We start from the raw sequence: 6000 nt of genomic DNA, 5'->3' as shown, positions 1-6000 counted from the left end.
GCTAGTACTCAAGGAATATGATTTCCCTGCATTATAACTTAATCTATATTTCTTGGTACTTGTAGTCTAGAGCAGTGCCAACCTTAGACTGGTGCTGTTCCATGAGCCATCAGCTGCCAGTCTGCCAGGAGTTTCCAGGAAAGAAAGAAACAATTGTCAGCAAAAATATAGAACTCATCCCTGGCACATTAAGGGTGTGTGTGTGTGTGTGTGTGTGTGTGTGGAAGGGGGAATGCTGGTTCCGCAGATTAACATTCTCAGAAGCACTGGACTAGAAAACAGAATTTTTGAGAATACATTCACTCACACATATTAATTTAAATTATTTTACTCCACTCTTGGGCTAAAATAAAATCAGTCAAAACAGAAGACAGCCCATATATAACAGACATGATATACAAAAGGAAAAAGTAGATGATAAAAGAAGGAAACAACCAAACTCAGCTTCAGTTCTTGGAGTTTCAAAATGTTAATAATAGTCAACCTGAATGAAAATACCGTATATACTCGAGTATAAGCCGAACCGAATATGAGCCAAGGCACCCAATTTTACCACAAAAAACTGGGAAAACTTAATGACTCGAGTATAAGACGAGGGTGGGAAATGCAGCAGCTACTGATAAATTTCAAAAATAAAAATAAAAATAGATACCAATAAAATTACATTAATTGAGGCATCAGTAGTTTAAATGTTTTTGAATATTTAAATAAAACTGTAATTTAAGATAATAATAATGAGAATTTCATAAGATAAGACTGCCCAACTCTGATTGGACAGTCTATATATTCAAATATAAGCCAATGTTGTTTGTCTATTGGCATTGAATGTTTGCCATATATGTGTTCATTGTAATCCGCCCTGAGTCCCCTTCGGGGTGAGAAGGGCGGAATATAAATACTGTAAATAAATAATAAAATAAACCCATATATAAGCCGGGCAGAACCCTCACTCGAGTATAAGCCGAGGGGGGCTTTTTCAGCCCTAAAAAGGGCTAAAAAAACTCAGCTTATACTTGATATATAGACTGTCCAATCATAGTAGTTCAGAAGAAAGGCGAAGAAAAATGAATCTGGTCTCTGAACTGAACAGGTGAAGTGTGCTCTATTTTCTGAGCCAATCCTCAGAAATCCCTTAGTCACCTCTTACAAATCTAGAGTTAGACATCTTTTTCCAGGCAAAGCCCCCATGAGCAATCCGTTCTTTAATTAGAAGAGTGATAAGCTCAGCATTATATCACAGCTGTCACAGAATGAGAAGTTTTAAGGGATGCAACTGGTCCAAATTAACTCATCTATGCTCTTGACTCAACTTTCAAATAGGAAAGACTGAGATCCTGCATCATCAGGATCTTTATCACTATGGTGACCATTCCTCCTGACAATGCATTCCACTAAAAAACCTTTTGAGTCAGGTAGCATCAATGCTCTGCACATCGAACAGCAGCATGTAGACACCTCTTGGAGTCCTGATGAGGTTCTGTTTCTCTCAATGTGCCCACGACTGGGATACCACTGTAGATGTCATTCCCCAGTGCTCCATTCTTTGGTTCAGGTGCTGCCTGGTTCAAAAGCTTTTGGGAGAGGCCACATTCAGTCATTAATGATGTAACTCTGAATCCCCAAAGTTACAAGAACACAATTCTGGCTTAAGATATTGCTGCCGCCATTGTTTACTTTGCTTAGTTTTGAAGATATCTACACTTGCCTTCATCAAGAATTACAAGTCAAGTAGTAGCATAAAGAAGTGTAGTTGAAAAGCTTTTAAAAGGTACTTAAATGATCCTAGGAGCTTGAAAAAGTATTTTTACTGCTCCAAAGATAGTAAGGCAGATACCAGGTGAACTTCCCCCTTATGGAGCTTCACAGTTCTGTTTATTATCTCCTGTTTTTGAGCCTCAAGAATTTCTCAAAACGGTTTCCAAGGAGTCTTACATTAAAACTGCATCCGACTCTAGTACAACAATAATAATCATATGTGTCCATACAAAAGCAGGATTTTCTGGCAGCAAATTCTGCCCACCCTCTGTCTTTTGTTGGCTTCCTAAAAGGAATATTTATTGTATAACCTATTGAAAAATAACTGCACCCAGTCTATGGGCACATATCATTTTTGGAAAATGTAAATCTCCACAAACATGTGGAGACTACCTTTTGAAAACCACTAGTCAAGAAAAGCATGACCTTGTTAGAAGTCAACTCTTTGAACAAGTGATATTCATAAGCATTCATATAATGGCACACAGTAACTCAGCTGTGAAACTGAATAACCATGTTTTTAAAACTGCCAGGGATAAAGACATGTCACTACAAAAATATATTTTGTTAGCAGAGTTTTAAAGATGTTTCTTTGCAGTTGAAACCTCTTAGTTTAAAATATGCACTCAGAGATAAAAAACAAAGCCTTCTTTGAAAAATAATATATCTTGTTTACTCATAAACAAGCTATGTTAATTCACCATACAGGCACATTTCTTATTGAACTTCAGTTATAGATAGGATACAGTTCTCTCTGTGTGTTGAGTACACAAGGTATCATTCTTAATCAATAGTCCATAATCTCTAGGTATAGCTGTACTCACTGAAGTCCATAAATCATACTTCTCCATTGAAGTCTCTAAACAGCAACATGCATCCACCTCCACTGAGGTCTGGACACAAATTTGCTTTCATTGAAGGTCCAACACATCCATGCATCCACCTCCACTGAAGTTTGATGCAAGACTGAATATGAAATGGAGTCCTGAGTCTGCATATGCTCAGTACAACCATATGTCTATAACTTCTCCCACACCAAAGAGGTACAAACTGGCAAGTCAACATACACATAGAATACAGGTTAGCAAATATATACATTAACTAATAAATAGTGAGAGGCTATTTACAACAATTTTTTTGTTTATTTTTGAAAAAATAAGAACTTTCCAAAATTTACAAATTTCTATAGAAATGTGATAGAAAGAAGAACAAAATGTGAGTGTTTGGGGCAGGAAAGCTAACTTGCCTATCTGTGTAGAGGTATCTGAATATTTATACTTTTTAAAATCTGGATTTCAATATGTATTCAAGCACATTCATGGGGATCCTTTTAGAATCTCTCTTTTCTGACAGGCTCTTAACCTTAAACTACTGCATCAACAAGGTGTAATGTGCAGAGCACATTGGAGTAATGCACAAAGAAATGTAATATAAATATTGTTTCGTCTCTCTAGTACTGTAATGGAAACAAATAGGCAAACTATAAAAGGGAATAATTTTTTTAAAAGAAAATCTCAGTACAGTAGAGTTTTACTAATCCAAGCTTCGCTTATCCAAGCCTCTGGATAATCCAAGCCATTTTTGTAGTCAATGTTTTCAATATATCATGATATTTTGGTGTTAAATTCGTAAATACAGTAATTACAACATAACATTACTGCATATTGAACTACTTTTTCTGTCAAAAAAGTTATAAAAGTTGTATAACATGAAGTTTTGGTGCTTAATTTGTAAAATCATAACCTAATTTGATGTTTAATAGGCTTTTCCTTAATCCCTCCTTGTTATCCAAGATATTCGCTTATCCAAGCTTCTGCCAGCCCGTTTAGCTTGGATAAGTGAGACTCTACTGTATTGCAATGTTTATTTATTCAAAAACAATCGGTGTCTACAGGGACCTTAAAGAGTTACAGTATTTATTATGAAATAAGATTTAAGAACTCATCCCAGGAGTTTAAACTATAGCAAAGTTCTTAAATGTGGTAGTCTTGTTGTTTGCTGCGATTGGCCAATTCAGCTATCCTTTTGGGAAATTATTTATGTGCTTTATTCTGTAAATGTTTTTTTCTTGCCCCTCATCAGAGCAATTGATAATCTGAAAAAAGTGAAAGTCTTTGTAAGTTACTTTGTATGGTTACTGCACTCTGTCTTTCATTACATAAACTACTGTGCTACTATTGCTAGATCAGGCTTAGTGGAAGTCTGGCGCGGAAGATAAAATTGTTTTTATTGCTGCGTTAATGGCTTCTTAAATCTCCAGTAAGTGTCATGTGTTGTAACTGGCACATCACTCAGAAGGCAACTATTTTACATAGTGAGTGCTCAGCATAAGAACATGAGGAAACATCCACTTTGGACAACTTAACTAACAAAATACCTCTGTCTCTTAGATCACAGCCTTTTCCTAGTCTAAAAAAAGTTCTTCGGGTTTTGACCCAGCACTCTTCAGATGTCATTCATTCTGTCTAAATCCTGAATGAACAGGTGTTCATGTTGAGATGACCTCAACAGTGCTGAACCTATCTCAGCTTTTAGATTTCTGTTTTGGAGATTTGAAACAGCAGGCAAGAATTCCTACCGGCTGTTAGGAATTGTGGGAATTGATGTCCAAAACACCTGGAAGGCCAAAGTTTGCCCATGCCTGACCTAGCAGCTTGGTGAAGCACACAGACCCTTGATAACTTTAGAGTAATTATGAAAACTGTCCACACGGCAGCAAAAATGCAGTGAAGGAAATCGCTCAAGCCATGAGCTTGCCACTGGATAGAAAAACAAAACCCTGCCTTCCTTTGACTTCATGCCTCTTTGATCTGCTGCATACTGTGGAAAAGTGACTTTATGGGAGACTTTTTCGTTTGCAATGACTGTGCTGCTTTGGGAGTTCTGGGAATGCTTGTTCCCCAGAAGTAAGTTTGCCAAATTGTATCCTGCAGAACTTCTTCACAAGTAGGGTAAATACAATCATAACAGCCCACTAGTATCAGTGGAAAATTATATTTCATAAATTTCCATTCATCAGTCATTGTTGTGATCGAGGTGACCACCCTCCCCCCCCCCAGGACTTTGTAAAAGATAGTTCAAAAATCAAGACTTTATGTTCTATATTCCATATATTTATAGTAGAAGGTGATTGAGACTTTTTACTGGAGTTTACTGTGGATTATCCCTGCACTCTGAGGCAAGAGATAACAACTTCATGAATTGTAAAATCATGCTGCTAAAACTCCACTTTTATGAATTTCCATGCTGGGTTCTCCAGATGTTATGAACTTCGTTCTTATCAAATATTTTCAATTGTTTATATCATTCATGATTCCCCTTTAGGCAATGTAACTCACTTTTATGGATTCTCCCTTATTTCCATGAAATCTATCTATCTGCCTATATGTATTTGTACTCTTTGGGATCCCAGGAAAATATGTATTTTTCCCAGCAGGGTTTATATTCCAACTTTATTTTATCTTTTTCATTTTATTTCATATAATTGCCAAGTCATGAAATCAAATAGGAAATATTTTGAACTCAACCTGAACCCCAGAACCTATCCCATTTCCTATGACCCAGGCTTCCCTTCCCAAAAACAAAAGGATAATCTGCCACCACTAAACCCAATCAAATTCAGATTGCATGGACAATATAGGGCTTGAGTCGCCGAATTCGGAGTATTGACCTAAAGGTGATTCGCCCCAAGGCAAACATTGTCATATCTCATCCAAAGGAAAAACCAGGACACCTCAGGAAGGCGCCCTGCAGAGCCTGTCAATATGGCTCATCACCACCCATCTTTACTTCCACCTCTGACACCCCAAGGCATATCTAAAATCTGTATACGTGACAGAAACTCAGACACCCTTGATTGCTGCCATTAATCCCTTTAGAAATCGGTCTAGCAGGAATTAATCCGATATTTCCTGCCCTGTCACTTCATTGTTTCAATAACTCCCGCCTTCTCTTTCCTGATTGGCCCGAGTAGAGACAAAAGGCAGCTTCCTATTGGGCCAACGGAGCAAGGCGGGAAACGAAAGCCCGCCTCGTTCAACCTTCTAGCCTATCAACGATCAGATGGGTGGGGGGAGCGGGGCGGGAAATTCAAAGGGCTGTCAGACTGAAATTTTGTATAAATATGGCTTTATTTTGATTATGTGGTACCCTAGTAGACTGAATGATCGCTACTAGAGTCCTCTTCAGCTGAATTGCTCAATAAAGACTCCTTGGCGGATTTTCCTTCAACTTTGGCGGACCTTC

Source organism: Anolis carolinensis, chromosome 5 (genome assembly GCF_035594765.1).
Source record: "Anolis carolinensis isolate JA03-04 chromosome 5, rAnoCar3.1.pri, whole genome shotgun sequence".
NCBI classification, from domain to species: domain Eukaryota; kingdom Metazoa; phylum Chordata; class Lepidosauria; order Squamata; family Dactyloidae; genus Anolis; species Anolis carolinensis.
The sequence above is the reverse complement of the archived record's forward strand: the minus strand, read 5'-3'. Positions refer to the sequence as shown.